Here is a 19,798-nt window from a genome sequence, read left to right on the forward strand (position 1 = left end):
TTCTCTTTCCCACCCCTCGTGAGCTGAGGTATCTCTCCGGTTGTGAGAAGCGACACCCTTCTCACTGCAAGCCCTGCCGGGGGTTGATGGACTCCATTCCTCTCTTTAGGACAGATAAGGCTCATGGCCTTCATGCCCTCTGCCATCACCTCCCTCGGGGAGATGGCACCGTCTTCCACACAGTTGGCACGGAGGGCAGAGGAAGGGCCCTGAGTTCCTGCAGAAACTCGGCATGACAAACACCTGGTGAGCCATCTGTCTCCTGAATACCTGTCTCCTGCGCTTTACTTTCTGCCCCAGCACCTAGTACAATGCCTGACCCAAATAGATACTGCTAAATTTCTGGGACCGTTAGCCTAAGTAAATACGTTTCCAAGAGAGCCATTTAAAAAAACGAGGTATGATCTCTAAGAACCAGTACCTTGCACCGCACCTAAAACTTATGTAGATACAATAAATATTTCTGGATGGAGTCAATTATTCTTAATATTCTGAAGGAAGAATTCTCACACGACCTTTAAATATATTTTATCATAACTATTTGGGTTTGCCCCTTATCGTAGCCTGGAAACTCTGCTCTCCTAGGTATCGGGGAGCCTGAAGCACAACTCCGCTGGTGAGGACTATGTGTTTAAGCAATGTCTATGGGAAGAATTCAAGCGTCTGTAAAGAACCACAAATCATTAGACTCACGTGTGTTGTGGCACAAAGACTCTGGTCAGATATGCTCCTTTAGGGGAGCAGAGCTAGCCTGGGACTCGGAAGGCTCCACTTGGGCCCTTTGGTGAACAATCAATGTGCTACTCCAGAAAACCGTTGATCCTGGATAATTTCCATATTTACCTTGGGTGCATTTTCAAGGCATGTAATCAACAGCTACACTGCAGGCTTTTTGAATTTCTGAGCTCAAGAGGGATTTTAGGTCAATTCCACTCTCGTTTGCACTCACTGCTCTCCCAGGGAACCCAGCTCCGCAGACCCCTCCAGGGACCCACAAGCTGGCAGAACCCTGAGCTGGGTGGTTTTCAGTCTCAGCTCAGACCCGTGCCTCCCCACATTTCCCACAGTGGAATATCAGAGAAGACTCAGCAGCCTGTCTCTTCAAACTTATTTCTGATATAATAGAGAAGAAGAAAATGAACCTTTCAGGAATGATCAGTATAATGTCATGTGGTCTGAAGTTCTAGAAGGAGTGATGATTTATTGACTATGCATTTGTCTGTGTCTACTGTTTGACAGTTACACTCCGTGGACTCTCTGTGAGTCCCAGGCTTCTGCCCACCCTCAGATTTGGGACTTGCCAGCCACTTTCACATCCTATTGGTTCTGCTCCTCTGGAGAACCCGGACTAATATCGTCCCCATGTCTTGAGACTTTTGCCTTAATCCCTCCTCTCACATCCACACCACTATCAGCACATGGATGACCCGTGTCTTCCCTAAGACGTGGTCATCAGTCCCTGAGAGATGGGAGTGGGGAAGAGGTTTCTCTAGTCCCTGAGTTATTAGGTTTTAAGGTCAGAGTTTAGGAGCGCTGCTTGAAGCAATGCTTTCTGGCTGCCTGTAAAGAGCAGAATGCAGTAAGAAAGAATGAGCAAAGCATACCCAGAAAACAAAGTTAAGAAATGAATGGAGATAAATCTTTAGAGTTCACGGTTCCAGCAATGTCTAAAGCCAGGTTGTCATCCTATGTTTCCTAGTTATGTGAGACACACACTTCCCTTTCTTATTTAAGTTTATTTAGGTTAAGTTTCTGACATTTGTAAATGACAAAATAGAGTTAAGAGAATTTTTTAAAAAGAGAGATCTGCTCAGGAAATTAAGAAAGAAGGAAAGGGGAATTTGGAGATTACAATTGGCTTTCAAAGTTTCGTGCATGGATAAACCTTGATATTCAATGCCTAATAGAGGGAAGAGAGAGTGGGGGGAGAGAAGGAGAGAGAAGGAAAGAGGAAGGAGAGAAACTCAGAGACAGGGAGAGAGAGGGGAAAATGAAGGGGGGGTAAGAGAAGAAAGCACTGGCCAGCATGTAGAGAGAAAGAAGATGAAATTCTACAATCGAATTTTGGGCAATGTTTTTTTATGGGACAAAAAAAGGAAAAAAAAATAGAACAACCTCTCTCTAAAATAAGCAAAAATAATTCACACGTGGAATGGTGAACACCACAAGATATAAGAGAGTCGAATGAGATGCCAACCAAGGGCCAAGATGATGTAAGGAATTAATTTAAAGCAGCTAAAGAAATTAAGGGGAAAGGAAGCACTTCTGTTTTGCTTAAGACATCACGTGCCAGTTTTTACAGAGCATAGTTTCAATGGGCGTTGGGGCTAGAGCCCAGATTGTTAAGAGTTAATGAATAGACAGGAAGTGGTAGCTGCCAGATGTTGTTTTAAGCCTTTGGTGGTGAGTAAATTCAGATGTTGGAGAAAAACAAACACACAAAACATTCCAGAGGGAGAGGATCAAGTTAAGGTTTTGGTAAGAACAGGAATGCCAAGGTAGCCAGGTTTGGAGAGGGAGGGAGAGGCCGGAGGGGTCAGTTAAGGAATGCATCTTGAGTGCCTCCTCTGAGGCAGGAGTGAAGCGTGAGGGGGACTGAGGACACAGAGAGACTCCAAGAACAATCTGAGCAGACGTCAGCCCCATTCTCTTGGCCCTAAGTACTTCCAACCATGTTCAAGTCCTGAGACCACACTAGAAACAATTGTCCAGATAGGGCTGATCCCCACATCCTGGTGATGACAGAGCCACACCCCTTCCTCTGTGCCACACAGAGCACCCCCTGTCAGGATCACATTCCCTAGGAACAGCCTGTAATGGAGCGGGGTACTGTCACCTAACAAACTGTTGATGAATCACGTGGAAGAGAAGAGTCCAGGCAACTTACTCCTTCCCACCTTTTGCTGGAAACATGCAAATGGGAGGGGAGTCAAGGGACTGTAAACCATGTAAAGGCATTTCATCTTCGCACTTCTGATGTTGAGATTTCTCTTGAACATGAAAACAAGAATGGATGTTCACTTCGCTTGCTGGCAGCCGCAAAATAAATATGGGCTCACGTTAATACTTTGAAGATGAAAAGGATGACAACAGCAAAGCCCCAATTCAAGATCCACCAGACTCGATTATTGAAAACTACCCGCATAAATGGAGGAGTATTCAAAATCGATAGGAATTGATGGCTTGGTATAGTCAGATATAAACTAAAACACAGTCGGATCGTGTAGGCTCTGTGCAAGACCACAAATCTGTGTCCAGATGACACAGTAATAACATTTCAGAAAAATATATCCTTACGAAAAAAAATAAGCAAAAAAAAAAAAAGGGTGCAGGCTCCTGAGATCTCTAACTTAGAGAAAGGTCTGAGTGGGGTGAAAAGAACATTTAAATTCCCTACCACAGGACCCGGGAGCGAGAACAGCGATGTCCTCAACCACAAAGTCAAGATCAGATGCAGCCCATTTTGTTCACACCAGCTAATCCTTTGTTTCTCATGAAAAGAACCTCCAAAGGTGATTTCTACGAAAGGGCAGATGGCAATTTGAACTTTCTATTGAAAAACAATTTTCTCAGGAAATGTCTAAGATGATGGTGAAGACTGGCTCTTGGGGGAGGTTTTGGCTGGTGGGCACCATGAACTTAACACCTTTTTAAAGTTCACAATAGGTTTAACAAAATGATTCTCAGCATGCCTGTTGATGGTAGAGAACATTTGTTTTCCCTTTCTCAGGACGAGTCAATCTATGATTTAATAGTTTCAGATTCCTACTTCCCATAAAGACAGGGCACACAGATGGTTCACCACATATTCTCGATCTCTCTTCTCTTCAGCTCTTCAAAACACAGTTAAACTGAATACGGAGAAAATAACCCACTCTTAGCTTCTTTGTTGGAAAACAATGATAAAGCTAGTGAGGGAGTCACAGCTTTCAAGGCCATAATTACCTATAGTTAAACCAATACAAATGTCTCCCTGTACTAAATGATCCGTGTTCCACAAAAAGTCTCATTCAGCTTTGGAAATCCACTTGGCCATAAGCTCCTAAGCCACCCCCCATACTTCCTTGCCACCAAATCAAACATCTAGAAGAAAGAAGATGTTGAGTGCTTTGTCATAAGCAGCTGGAACTTCCAATGAAAAGAACACGTATTTCAACTGGTAGAGAAAGTTGCCAACTGGTTTCAGTAATCCATAACATAAATATATATGTCAGGATAAAAACCTAGAGAGTCAAAATCTCTTACTCAAAGTAGTCACTTTAATTCATTCAAATCGGTGACAGGAGAAAGTGTAGCATAATGGAAAGTACTTTAAGTTTAGAGCCAGAGAGGGTAAGATTCAAATCTAAGATCAACGTCCTCGTGTTCTTTGTGCCTGATGGGGACCCAGTGACTTAAAACTGCTGAGCCACTGTTTTCTCATCTATTAAATGGAGTTAAAGACATTTTTAATATGGATTCAATAGAGCAGGTAGTCCAGAAAAGGTTGCTAATACACAGAGAAAATGGAACTCAGCATTCTTAAAGCACTTAAATAATCATTGTGTTTCCAAAATGAACTGAAAGGTATTTACAATAGATACATGGTCTCCTTGAAAGCATTTCCCAGTGAATGATAATATATTCAGCAGACAGGCACATTTTTACACAAAAAAGAATGAGCACACCATTGGGATACTTTTGCCTATTTAACATTTATTTTTGTGCAGTGACATGTAAGCTGCTGGGAAAACAACACAGGGTTCAGAATGGGAAGCCTGGGTGGGGGCAAAGGGGATTCTTGTGGCACCTCATTTTGTGGCTGAACAGGGCACCCAAGAACAGCCAAAGAGAATCAGAAAAAGGAATCTCTCTGTCCAGTTCTGCTGTTAAATATCTGCATGGCTACAGGCCAGGCTCCTGCCTTTCCTGGTCTGACTTAGAGCTACATGTCTGTGTGGACTAAGTTGTGATTCAAATGGTTTCCCCAGAAAGTCTGTAACAAGATGGTTGGGAAGCTTGCCATCTTTGAGGGAAGACCAAACACCCTGCAAGCAGTGGCTGGGGGACCACCATGAACTTCAAACACCACTTTTTCCCTTAGAAGTTCATAGTTCTGTAATGGTAATTTGAGTGGATTTCCATATCCTGCAGCAAGGACATCAGGGATGGAAATGGACAAAAATAATGTCAAGCTCATGTGGGGAAGTGAGGACCCTAAGTGAGCATCCAATGCCATGCACAAGCGGAGCCTTCATCGCTGGCACAGCTGTGGTGCTGGCGCAAGGAGGAAGCAGGGATGCAAGAAATGGTCAAGTCAATGGGATTGTTCATAGAGTGGTGGGTGGTCCAGCCATTACCTTCATATTCATTCAGTAAACACGTACTTCTGGAATCTTTTCCGTTTTAGAACTTGTCCTAGGCACTGGAGATGTAGAACTGAGCAACACAGAAAAGATCATAGTGCAGTTTATAATCTCTTGGGAAATACAGAAAGTAAATGGTGTACAGATACAAAAGTAGGGTTTCTTTTTTCTGTAGTACACATTCATATCACCATGCTACACTGATTTGAAAGCTTGGGGAATTAAGAAGTTCTGGATATTTTTTTGTATTGAACCATGAGCTCCCACCCTCCCTCCAACTCTTTGAGCTTCTGAACTCAAGGGATAATTTGTACACAGTTTAGATCCATCCACCAACCCAGGGACAAACTCAGTGTCTAACATATAGTAGAGACACCACACATATTTACAAAATCCCAATTTGAAGACGCCATCATTGTTAAGAGTCATATTATTAATGGTACAGCTTCGTGGTCTCATGACGTAGTTCCCTATTCATATTTTTTTAATCCTCACAGATACCCAGCAATGTAAATATTATTTTCTAGTTAAACATCTTAGGCAACTGAGGAGATGGAAGTTAAGCATCATGGATTGAATAACTTGCCTCTAGCAGTGGTGGAGCTGGGGCTTGGAGCTTGGATTGATCTTTCTTCAAAGTTATGCTCTTTCCACAGTGAATTTTACAGCACTTCATCCTTTCTGATTCTGGGTATCTGCAATGTGACCCTTTACGTTTACTCCTTGCTCCTCTCCAGCTGCTGTCTGCTCCAGCAGGGTGAGTGGCACTGGTCCCTTGTCCATTGGCTTCTGGTCGTGTCTGCCCATCGGGGAAGAAGCAGCAGAAAGGAAGAAGAATCAGTTCTTAATATTTCCTCCCCCAGCCCCTCCTCTTCAGCATCCTCGTCTGAGCTTCACTCCTCCTAAAGCTCCACACTTGGCCACACACCGATTCCTCCGAGGCTTGATTGCTGGCTGCTGGCGGCCACCTGCCCTTCTCCCTCCACGTTCATAGCCTTAGGGAGGTATTAGCCTCAGGAACTCCAGCATCCCTTGTGGGTCTCTACCTCTTACCATCCATTTGTAACTATCCAGCTTCACTGTGCCATCTGTTTTTTTTTCCAAGAAGTGACTCATAGGTGAAGGCCCAAGTCATGCAAAATTGGTGTCAGGTTCAATTTTCCTGAAACTCTCTTAAAATGAACACCCTAAAGTTCTATGACACCCCACCTCCACCCAAACCCAGGACCCACAGTTCCACCTTGAACCCACTGCTTCTTTGATCTACCTACCCATTCTCTTTTTTCCACATGCTTCTCTACTATAGTCTCTCTCTCCCATCTACACACACACACACACACACACACACACACACACACCTAACATATGCACACACACATATACACACATAGCGGTGTTGCTTACATAATAGCTCCCAGCATTGGTTTTCTCCAGAAACAAGTGCAGTCAATTCAATTGTTCAATTATTTCAGAATTAATTATTTTGTGTGATATACCTTTAATATCACTTTGATAAGTTTTATTTTTACTTTTTTTTAGAAGAGCTCACAAAAGTATATAAAATGCACTAAGGGAAAAAGCCCTGGATTATTATCTCAGTTGCCAAATTTATATATGTATTTCCAAAACCAACAAAATGCTATCGACATATCAGGAATAGTATTTTAGTTCTTGAGCCGTTTATCACAACCAACTTAGAGTTCACAAAAATCTTTCCTATATTTGATGTTTATGATAATCATGTTAGGAAAATCTCATCATTACCCCTGTCTGTAGTGAAGTCACTAGAGCTCAGAGAGTTTACATGACTTGCTTGAGAATGCACAGCCAAGGATTTGGGAGTCAGGACTTGAACTCAGGTCTGATTACCTATCCCTCTCTCTTTCCACCGCACATTGCTCAGTGATAGCAGGGCAAGGAATTCTTGATTTTCTAATATGAGACTCACTCCTTTGTTTCAATGTGCTGTTATAATGTCAAGGTGACTGCTGTTTATGTATGGGATAGAAATTGTCTTTCTTTTCATTGTATGTACCCTTCCAGGAAATCAAAGGAAATGTAGTGCCAAACAAGGCTGTAAAGCAAATGGTGGTGCTTGGAAGGGAGGGAACCATCCAAATCTGTGCTGGTTCATTTTAAATGAGGCAGTCCAAGGCACACAGAAAGACTCCACCCTTGGCCTGAAATCTTGTAATAAACAGAGGCTGGATAAAAGAGGATCAAGGAAATATGTGCATTCATTTCCAAGGTTTGGGTTTTTGGCGTTGATGAGGAGCAAGAGTTAATCTGTGTCGGTAATCACAGATTCCCAGCTCAGCTAGGATTCCCTTCAAAACCTTTAAACCTTTTCTCCTTTCCCACCTGTGAAGAAATGGTAAACATTCATCACTAGAGAGGATTTTAAAATATATTTAATTAGCATTTGGAAAGACCGGTATGATCCCCAAAGCAGTATACTTTACAGCTGGAAAGTAATCATCAAGATTAATAAGTAAGTAAAGGTTCTAGCTTGAAACCAAGCTTTCAGGACTAGCTCCCTTACCTAAATAAATTGGTTTTGGTTGGGTTTGTGCAATAAACTCACATGTATATATGCAAATAAAGTCTATTAGGAGAAATCGTTTTCTTCTATTCTACCCCTTCTTCTTTTTATAGTTTATGCAAAATACACTTTTCCTCATGAAAACCGATGGTCTTCAGCCAGCTAAATATTTCTAGGTGGTATCCAAAACCACAACAAGTCAGCAAAGGTAAAATTTTAAAGAATCTGAATTTTTCAACCAAGTAATGGCAATGTCTGTCTTTCAGAAAAATTCTATGGGCATAAGCCTATGTGCTCATATTCTTCTGGAAATTCTTCACCCACACATCAGTCATCCCTCTATGCAATAAGTCAGGCCCTTTGGCAATTCAAATACTCTGCCTTATCCTAGAACTTCTCATAGTGAAACCCCCATCTTAGTACTTCAGGCTGCTCTATCAAAATACCATAGCCTGGGTGGCTTATAAACAACATTTATTTCTCATGGTCCTGGAGTTGCAAGTAGATCAAGCCTCCTAAAGTTTTGGTGGCTGGTGTGGGTGCATGTCCTTGTTCATGGACATCCATCTCTGCCCTGTGCGTTCACACAGTGCAAGGATGATGGAATTCTGTGGAGTCTTTGTTATAAGGGCACAAATCCCCCTTCATGAGGGCCTCATCCCCACGACCTAATCACTTCTCAAAGGCCCCATCTCCTAATACTATCACATTGAGGGTTAGGATTTCAACGTATGAATTTGGGGGAAACAAACATTCAGCATGTGGTATACCCCAACATTTTGTGTGATCTTAAAGACCTTCCCTATCTGGTCCTTGGTTTTCTTATCTAGAAAACATGGACCCTTGATAGAATTAACTCTATGCATCTTCTAGCTTGGATTTTGTACAAGCACAGGAACTTTCCTCACCATGCCACTCCTCACCTCCTCCACGTCCTACCCTCCAATCTCCCTAATCCTTGCCCTCCGCCAGACTCAGGCCAATGAGACTACTTGTCCAAGTTCATATAAATGGAACATATCTGAGCCAGTGTTCCATTCCAGCTGGATGTGACTCTTTACTGACAATCCTGAAATGAACCTGCTACTCTATGCTACACACGTGAACAGAGATATTCAGAAACTCATCTGCCTACACGTTTTTATTTCACAGATGTATTTTAAAGACAACATCTCAATTACAGATGCAGTTCTCTCTTGTCTCCTGGTCTAGAGTGCTTTGCAATAATTGGTATTGCAAATTCACTCTATGATACCAAAAAATCCTATGCTGTCTCAGCATCATCAAAACAAATGTATTTTGTCTTAGGGATTTTGAAATTAGTATATATGGTTGGTTTTCCCTTCTTTGGAGTTATATTAGATATAGCTACCTGATAATATTTACTTAACCTGACAACCAGCTTTCTAACAGGCCACTGAATGCAATTCAATGATATAAGAAGTAATATGGAGCTACGGGAATGGCTCTGACACCAGCTAGATTGAAATGCCTTACTCATACATTGAAGATTTTGCTTCCCTCTAACTTTTCTAGTAGAAATCTATCTGCTTGGGTCTTCCCAGCATCCCCCCTCTGTTCTTTTGGTACAGCCCTTGGTTCATTCTCTGGGAAACTAGCCATGTTTCTTTGCAAGGATTCTGGTGACCCCTGGAAGTTGAGTTTACTAATGCCGGCCCCGGCCAAGGAAATAGTATGACTCTTGAGCACCAAATCAAGTAGTGCTCTTTCAGGGAGACGGGGACCTGGGAACAGTGATAACAGACAAATATGTGACATTAAACGGTCCTGGGGAAGCATCCAATAAGTCTCTCTGTTCTTTTCTGCCAACTAGATCTCTGAATTATACTGGATTCAATCCTCCTAGGCTCTGCATTTCCTTCACTTCTGTAACTTCTTGCATAGTCTTCCAATAATTCTGCATTATTTTCTTATTTTATTTTTCTTTGCTAGTTAAGGGAGAATTAATTTCTATTAGTTGCATCCAAAAAAAAAAAGAAGTTCTACCTATTTATTTATTCAGCACATAATTTCCCAAACAGAGAGCACGTACACAATGAATTTCAGACCCGTAATGCCTAGCTGATGATAAATTCCAAAATCACTGGTTGAAGTAATCGCTTCCTACATAAAAACAAAAAGGACGGCCCAGATATCAGCAACAGCCCGGGTAGCCGATTCTGCATTGGTGCCTAAATGTGAGGAAGGGTTACATGTAAATTTTGGTGTGGGAGAAATGTAAAACCTTTCCTCTCTGAATCAGGGAGGAGGAAAATGTTGCCTTTTTAAGACAGGTCAACAGGAGCAGCCAACCTTTTGGCCCTTCTGCCATTCCCATCCAAACCACCAGAAGTTGTTCCCACAGGATACCATCTTTCTACTTCATGGTAAGCACTTCATGGAAAGGAAATGGTGAAAATCGTGGGGGAAAGAAAGACCTCAAGGAGCCAAAAGCCATATTTGGCTTTGAAGATGCTGAGGTCTGTCAGATGATGATTTGGGGGGAGGAATCCTCTCCTGAGGGCTCATCCATGAGATGCCACGTGTGTGTTTGACCTAGTCAATCACAGAATCCTCACGTATCTTCTGGTGCTCCCTGTTAAGACTGGAATTGAAGTCCTCCTGAGAGAGGGGTGGTAACTGCCTGTAAGCATGACTGTAAGCCACTTAGGTTAACCACTATAGAAATGCACAGTGCTGTTGCAGTGAAAATCCACAAAATATGATGCAGTCTCTACCCCCAAAGTCTAGATCCCTGGGAATTTGAATAGAATGGTTCACAATAAACTAGTAGGATATTTTCTCTTAAGAAATTATAAAGACAGTATTTGTTGGACAGTAAGCATCCTTGAACCAAAATTAGACAAAGAACATCTCCTAGTGTTATAAAGACCACCAAAAACCTTTCTGCCTTAACTCTCTCCTCAGCACATTAACAGGTACTATCTGGAGAAATTATGAGATTTACAAATCTAGCTGCTAAAGAAATACCTGGTAAGTATGTATCCATGGTACAAGAATTCCCCGGGGGCATTGGCAAGAGTTTGTGGAGTTTAGTTGGATCCAGAAGGTTCAGCTTCGTTTATATACGGATCTTACAAAGCTAAACAAAGTACACGGGATGTCATTTGTGGGTTTGCAGACATAACATATTTCTAACCATGTTCAGGGTTTTGTTCTGTTTTATTGTTGATATGTTGCTTGCCTTGGACAAAAGATATGCATCGAAATAGATTTTTGTTTCACTTAATAAATTAAGCTATTTTAACTGTACTGACTAATCAGATTTTAGGAGAGATTATAGGCAATCATGTTGACAAATAATGAATCCTTCTATTAATTATTACTTACTTTGCTTATTTATTTCTTTATTCAACCAATATTTATTGAGTACACACTCTTGGCTCTGGGGCTATGGTGGTAAACTGGTCCTAAACCTGCTGACATCCAATTTCTGTTGAAGAGAGACCCAAACCAGTAACAAACAATAGCACCAACAACGTGTGTGTGTGTGTGTGTGCGTGTGTGTGTGTGTGTGTGTGAGACAATAGCACATATATACATATCTATATAACATGTTTCAAAAATTTGAAGTTTTTTCAATGACTCCCATGCTGCTTCCACCACCAAGAGTTTCTCACCGATCTCTCAAGCTTGTGACAACTCCAAGCCCTAAGTAACCATGAGTATTTAAACTTGTGCTCACTGTACTGGTGAATAACTGAGTCAGCTGTTCACGGCCCTGAAAGTGCCTTTCTTCTGTTAGGCGGATGGTTGCTAGGGGCAGGGGCAGTGTGGGACCACGCAAGCCCTTCCACGAGTCTGCTCTTTGTAGTAACTGCGATGATTTGCAACAGTGACTTTGTAGCCATCATGTGGACGTCCTAGGATCCGATCTTAATGCTGAACAGTGGTCCAACTGCCAGAACACATTGTGAATGATTTGACCCTAAAGAGTGTGCACTCCAAGAACGAAGGTTAGTTTAAGCATAATACTACGCCCTAGGTTTAGTTGACATTTCATCTAGAAGAAAAACTCTTGTTTACCTTTGCTTCTGTCTCCAAAAGGTGATGGCTCAGTGTATTACACTCATAGTAACATCTTGTGTTTATTTACACCTTAGCTCCCTAGCCCCGGATTTAAGAATTAGGCTATGCATTTTTCCAATTAAAATTTAAAAAAATATATTTTATTAAATAAAATGCCCTTGTTTTTAATGTCTCCCGATCACACATGACTTCTACAATACCATCTTCCAGTTAAAGGAACAACAGGGAATTTACATGGGTGCAAACATTCTACTCTGTCACTTACTTGATGGAGATTCAGAGTTTTGAGACAGAGCTGAGCGAACCAAAAGTGCTGGGGTTCAACCAAGGCTGTTTATCTCCTTCACGTGTGCTTACAGGTGGAAGTAACCTAGACATTTTTTAATAATGATAAGGTCATCTAAGTGACTATTAAACAAATTCACTGTGTACAGACCAGGAGGGGTGTTCGTAAACAGAAATAATGAATGGCCTTTAGACTGCTGAGTCACCTTCCCCGAGTCTCACACAGAGCATCCCAGCATGCCTAAGACATGTCACTGCTCCCTAAAACCCCAACCTCTACGCCTACAAGCCAATGAACTACACGCCACCCCTTTTCATGCTTCTTTTTTGCAAGGATGTCTGTCCTCTGTTCCATTTTCCCTGGGGAACCTATTCATCTTTAATGGCCAAATAAAACTGACCTATTTTTGCTACGTCTTCTCTGCCTCACGGACAAACACATACACTCACTTCCCTGCGCCCCAGTGCCCTCGGCTGTGCAGCCGGTAACAGGATGATGTGAGACCAGCACCTAAATGCACCCGCTGATCTTTGCTGTGTTCATAAGGAGCTTACGGACTAGTTTCTGAAGTCAACTGAATTCACGAGGCAAGCAGGAAACAGCATGAAGTGGAAACGACCTCCAGTTAGCCCGCAGGGCATGAGGAAGACCCGTCTCTCCATCTGGAACAGCAGTAAACTTCTGTAAAGGGCCAGATGTAAATACCGTAGGCTGTGCGGGCTGCATGGCATCCGTTCCTACTGCACAACGCTATTATTGTCCCATGAAAGCAGCCTTAAACAAACTGTACATGAATGAGCGTGGTGGTATTCCAATGAAACTTTGTTTACAGCAACAACAATGGGCAACACACCAGATTCGGCTTGTGAGTTTTAGCTGGGTGACTCCCTTGCAGGAAGGAGTGTGGAAGAGAAAAGATGTAGCCTCAGCATAACTATTAAAGAACATCTCAGACTCCCTTATGAAATTCATCCGGTCTTGTTGACACAGTACTTTGTCTTGCAAGGGGTAAAAATAGAAAGAAGACGACTTAGGAAAATGAATACATCAGAACTCTAGCGTGAGCGGACTTGCCTGTCCCCGGAGGCAATAAAAGTCCACAGAGTGATCTGATTTATTGTCTTGGTTTTAACATGACTAGCAGTGTGGACCTTGGACAAAGCATCTAACCTTTCTGAACTTTGTTTTCTTATATGTAAAATGGGAATATTAATGACTACTTCAAGTCTTGCCTGCGAGGTGTTTTGAGATAGTGCGTGGAAAGTGCTGACGTGTGGTAGGCACTCAGCCTTCCTATTTTTCTTGTGGCTTTCCCCACAGACGGATAGAGAACGACAAGCGCTGTTGCAAGTGACGACCTCTCAGGATCAAATATGGACGTGAATTCAAGGCAACCAATCTTCTCAGGTAGAATTCAGTATGAATAATGTATACACATTTATTCCTTTATTGTTTTCTTTTGAAAACAGATTTTCACAAAGTAAGGTGACAAAGAATGGAAAAAGTTGAAGGGACCCCAACGACAGATTCTGCTCTTTCGAGAGTACTGTCTGAAGCCAGCTCTGTTGACAGGCGCAGGAGGGATCTAGGCATTTAGATAATTATTTTTTCCTCCAGGCAAGTTCTTCCAGGATCAGCAGAAACCGTCTGCTTTCTACCATCAAACAAGTGACCCAATCAGTTAACAAACGTGTAGCCATGTACCCAAAACAATGGAAATCACATCTGCCAGCTGAAGCTGCTGCAGATGGCATAATCAGATTAACCCTAGATTTAGGAAGTGTCTAATATGCGCCATGCATTCCACTAGGCACAAAGATGACAGAGATGAACAAAACATACTTTTCCTTGGAAAAGAAGCAACTTAGTAGCCAAGACTGATATGGAAGCCCATAGTGACAAAGGAGCTTTATAAACTTTAAAACAAAGCAGTAAAAACTCTTCTAACGTTTTTCCTCAAGGGAAGAGCACTGATTTAGAAATTAAAGACTCAGATTCAGGACTTCATTCTGCTATTTCCTACATTGTAACATTTCTGACTAAGTTGTGTACTTGGCGTTACTTCATCTGAAAATGAAGGTATTATGGTTTTGCTTACTCATATCTCTTAAGTCTTTGATCATGAATAAGAAATGTATATCATTTAAATGAAGAAAATAGTAAGTATTTAAGAGGATTGTAGTAAAAACCGAATGTTAAAATACTTATATAAAAGCTCTTAAAATTCTGAGGTATTAGACAGTGAGTTTTTATTATTATCTCCATCATCATTTCTATTTATCAACTCTTTACCCACCCCAAGATATTTTTTCTTTTATTCATACCACATTGGCGTACACATAGCAGTTGGTTATATCATGTTAACTAAAAAGTATTTCATAGGATTTTTGAAATGTAACAGTTCCTCCAAGTCTGCCTCTACCCTGACTGTTGAATGTATTTGATGAGAAGGGTATCTCCAGGACACAGAGGAGCTTGTTTCATCTCAATCAGCCAACTCTGACCTTACCAATTTTTTGTTTTCTTTTTACTTAATAAAAATGAATTTTAATGTAAAATATCTTAGAAAAATATTCTTTTTATTTGGAAAATAATTTTATCTCAGCATTTCTTCTCCCGTGAATACAGGTCCTCTTGACATTGATCGTGTTAATATCTGCCTTGACGTGAAAATACAACTGTCCACACCTTAATCTGAATTTCCCAGTACAATCATGTTTTCTACTTTGATTATGTTTTATGCCCAGTTTAGCCCATCACCGTGCCTGGAGAGCAATGTGACCCCGTTTATCTCCAGTTTTTAGGCTAGGAAAATCTGCTGTCTATCAATCACTTTTCCTTGAGAGAATTCATTAATATTCGACATCTTCATCCTCTTCTTTTTTAAATAGCTCTGGTACTCATTTTCTCTTTTGTATACGCGCACCCTGAGCATGGTGACCGGAGACCCAGAGAACAGTAATGACGGAGCTATAGGGTGTCCTAGGAAAGGAAAGCCTGGGAGTTAGGGTATTGATGTCAGAACGGAACTTGAATTTTTAATTCACAAAGTCATCTTCATTCATTTAACTATACACCTAGTCGTACATGCATTCAATAATCACCGGTACTGCAGCAAAGCCTATGAACTCTATAAACAATGTTCTACTGTCAATGCATTCAGTTTGGGGTGATCTCACACACAACAGAAGAGAGGTTATAAGGAGTAGAAAAGCCACCGTCAGAGGAATGATCCAAGGAGGCCATTACGTGGTTCCACATGAACTTAGCAGCAGCCCCTCATGTAGAAAGAGTTCTTGGCCCTTGTCTTTGTAAGTTGTATGTGCATTTTTCAGGTTTATATTTCAAAATGGCATTATGGTCATTGGGTTAGGAGGCTAATGTTGGACGTCTGTTGCAGCCATATTACAAAACTGATTGCCCGATCGCACTCAGTTTTGACCTCTTAAACCAGCAAAAAAAATAAAACACACATTGTTTGGTGTTCCCCACTGAGAGGGAAGTCTCTGAGGATGACATGAGGCTCTAGTTTATGTTTTTATTGGTTTTCTGGTTTGTGTGTCTTGGAGTCCACACCAGATTCCGTACCTGTCCCTCACTGTCCTCATCTCTCTTCCACGAAATGGGAAAAGTATGTAAATTCAGTTGGAACTGACTGTCTCCTTCCCCAGGATCATCAATAACTTCTCTCAAAGAATGACCATATTAGCATTTACACCTTACTCTGAACATGCTTTTTCTTGGCTTGTCCTGCAGAATTTGCACTACAATATTCATCGTTGTCTTCCTTGGGAAAGGTTCTGTGTCCCCTTAGAAGGATTTCAGAATGAAGTGAGGTGCTAGACTAGGGTGAGGGTATTATTGTGGTTTGGGGGAGATCCTAAGGACTCAGTCCCATCATTTGGAGACCTTCTTATTCTGGGCTTATAGAGACCACCACTTTTCTGCTGCTGTTCCTGATTCTTGGAAATACTTCCTTACAAACTGTAGCATTCCAGTCATTTTACTTTTATTTTAATCCTAAGTTAATTTAAGTCTAAAATCTCTCCAGAGTAATGGAAGTGTTTTTGGTTTTTAAATCATCCCCATTAGGTGTCCACTACATTCACTACATTGAAAGTTCCACTAAGGCAGCCACATATTGCTCAGTCTGTTGATAAGAACTTCTGAATGCTGTCCATGAAAAGTCCTTTTAGACACTAAATTATGACAGTTTTCAGAAAGAAGGAAAAAACATGCTGTTCTGTGAGCACAGGTGTATTCACACACACCAGAAAATTGAAATCCAATTCAGAAGGCAATATTGGAAACAATTTGAGCCTGGATCCAATCTGGCCAGGGCTGAAATACCACAAGAAATGACTTTGAAGATGATTCTGCCATTTTTTCAGTTCACTCTATATAACTGGAGCCATCAATATGGAATGAACTGGAAAGCTAGCATTAAACTCCTTATGTCATTTCAGCCAGACCAGAGGCTGAAGGTTACTTCCAGCGATCCTATTTAAGTAAAATGTTACTCAATGAAGTGAAAAAATTAAGAGGCAAAATTAAATATGTGTGTGCTCATAAAAACGCAATTACAAAAAACTCACAAGTGTACACGTCTTCCTGAACTTATGACCAGTTTACATCCCGATAAACCCGTCGCGATTAAAAATATCGTTACGTTGGAAATGTACCCGACCCATCCAGTGTAGCAGACAGTGCAGCCCAGCCTACCTGAAACGTGCTCAGAGCACCGCCATTGGCCTACGGTTGGTAGCATCACCTGACACAAAGCCTGCTTTGTAATAGAGTCGAGTGTGTCATGTGAGTGAGGGAACGCCGTACCGGAGGTGAGAGCAGAGTGGTTGTCAGTGTATCAGGAGCCACAGCCACCGCCCAGCATCTCGAAAGAAGATCGTCCCACACACTGTGACCCCAGGAAGAGATCCAAATTCAAAATTCCAAGTACACTTGCCCCTGAATGTATATCGCCGTGCACCACGGTAAGGTTGAAAAATCTAAGTCGAGCTGTCTTAAGTCAGGGACTGTCTGTAGTGGCTTTTAAGTAATAAATAGGAATCCCTGAATCAGACACCATCTATGCCTTAGACAGTCTCTCATATTGTTGAAGCTGTACTTTGATTATACAATAATGTATCGTTTTATACAATGTGTTCATTCCTAAAAAGGTGTCATTCTCATTGTTTCGGATATTGATTTTTCACAAAATAGAATTGTGTGATGCATGCGTTATATGAGAATTGAGTACAAGAAAGCTTCCTTTCATAAAGGAAGCATCTTTCTGGCATATAAATAATCAAGTCCTGTGACTTAGCTTTTAATCCATACTTCTATGAAACCATTAAATGATCTCTGAGAGTGGATAGTATTTTTTGGTGAGTTGCCCAAATGCAGTTGGAGGCACCGGGGCTCCCCTCGCTGTGTGTGGCTCTCTTGAGCCTCAGCTTCCCCCTGGAGACCAAAGAACAAAGGACAGACTCCGAAGTCACTGCTGGGGGTCAGAGTCCTTTGTGTTTCAGGCCCATGAGTAACCTTATAACGAGGGTATGTTTCCCCGGGCCGGCTGAGTCTACCCCTGCCGTTCAGGTTTTTCTGCTCTGTGAAACAGCCCAGTTATTACAAGAAATTACCTGTGACAAGAAATCCTTATGACTGAGCCTCTCTGATCTCCCAGACTGTGGACCTACCTGGCTGACTTTCACCCTCATTGTGCTGTTCATTCTGCCTGTCTCAGCTGACACCTGATGTGAATTAGTGCTCTTAAGTTTCCAAAGGCAGTAAGGAGAGTTTATTTGAATAAAGAGAGGATACATGTTTCTATCCTCCTCCATTAATTATGCATGAACAGAATGTTATTGTCAAGAACAGATAGAAACTAATAGTACCTCGTGGTAAGTTTTGGTGTCTTGATTTGTTAATACTTTGTTGTTTTGCTTTTTTTGTTTTAGCTTTATGCAAATTACCTTCTCCCTTTCTGATACCTCATATTCTTGTTGTCCAACACTCAATATATGGAATTTAAAGAGAATTGTTTAATGAGCAGTGAGCCGAGAATGAGTAGTCTAGAAGAACCTAAATATATGCAAAAGTTAATCATCATCTTAAGAGACATGGATAAAATTGATCTTGCCGAAATAAAATAGATATAAATGGAGCAAGGAACTTGACTCACAGGTGTGTGCGCATGTCCAGGGATTCAGACAATATCAAGACAGTGAGGTCCAGGGTCCTGGTGGGAGGGTTCCCGCAGCAGAAGCACCTTCCATGTGTGTTGTTCCTATAATGGGCTTTTTCAACCAAGGCTTGGGAAGCTGGAGATTTGGATCTCAGTGTGGGCTTCATACTGATCTCGGATTATCTTTAACAGAGGAGATAAACTGTAACACCTTCATCTCCCCTAAAACACATCTACAAGGTGGTGGTTTGGCTGCACCCTGATCATTTCTAACGAGGGCAATCCATCTCTCCCTGCAGAAGACATTGACTTTTGAGTACTGGTAGCATTTAAACTCCCCTTTCTCCTCTAATAATGTGGACATCATCCGACAAGTACAGGTTCTCAGATCCCGTGATTCATTTGGCTCATGTTAAAGCCAGTGATTTCACTGTGACTTACCTTTCCAATGAGAAATTTTCTTGATGTCTTCCTACTCTGCTAAACTACCAATCCAGTACCTTGTCTTCTGCTCTTAAAATAAGAATTGTTCAATAGATCCATCTTTTAACATTTCTCCTTTGTTGCTGACCTCCAACTCTTTGTTGAGATCTCATGAAGAGTGTGGATTTCATTGGTTTCATTGTTTCTGAGTGAATGCTGTGCCCAGTCCAGCCTGGCCCCAGGGGGTGATAGTCCTCAGAACCCATGTTAAGAAACCTGGAGTTTATTGAGCTAGGATGGAACATGGCTTCTCGTATTTTCGAAGTTCCCATGTGATTTTAATATTCTACAGTAACTACAATCCACTGCCCTGATGGGACTTCCTTATTACAATTCTTGCAAAATACACTCTAGCCTTGTAGACAGAAACAAAATTCCAGTAACTGTTATAGGTTGGCCCCACGCTGGAAACACAGAACGATCTTCCCTATTCTCCATGGTAGACATTACTGTATCCCACTTGATTTTTACCTTCTAAGTTAACTTCTCCTGTATTTTCTTAGTGTCTTTAATAATTTATTTGTGAGAGCAAAAATGTGACACACGATGTTATACATATTCTAACCATCTTCGTAGAGAAAACCGGTTTCACACTCCCAACCTCCTGCTTTCCAGGTGCCAACACCTTGGGTGAGGGTGTTACATGTCACTTAATATGAAAAAGAGCTTTGTTACACGAGCTTCTGATGAAGGAAACACTGTTGATTCTCATCATAAGTATAGGCAACAAGAGTCTGTAGCTGTTTGTATTGAAACAAAATACAACCCTTAATAAATAATTGATAAAATTATTTTGTAGTTTCAAGTTAATAGTTTCTTAATCTTTCTGTGCTAGCCAGCAGTCAGCTCTTTACATAACATCCCTTGAATCCCTTCCACCTCCTGATGAAAAGATCTAGAATGTCCAT

Source organism: Ailuropoda melanoleuca, chromosome 4 (assembly GCF_002007445.2).
Source record: "Ailuropoda melanoleuca isolate Jingjing chromosome 4, ASM200744v2, whole genome shotgun sequence".
Taxonomy (NCBI): Eukaryota; Metazoa; Chordata; class Mammalia; order Carnivora; family Ursidae; genus Ailuropoda; species Ailuropoda melanoleuca.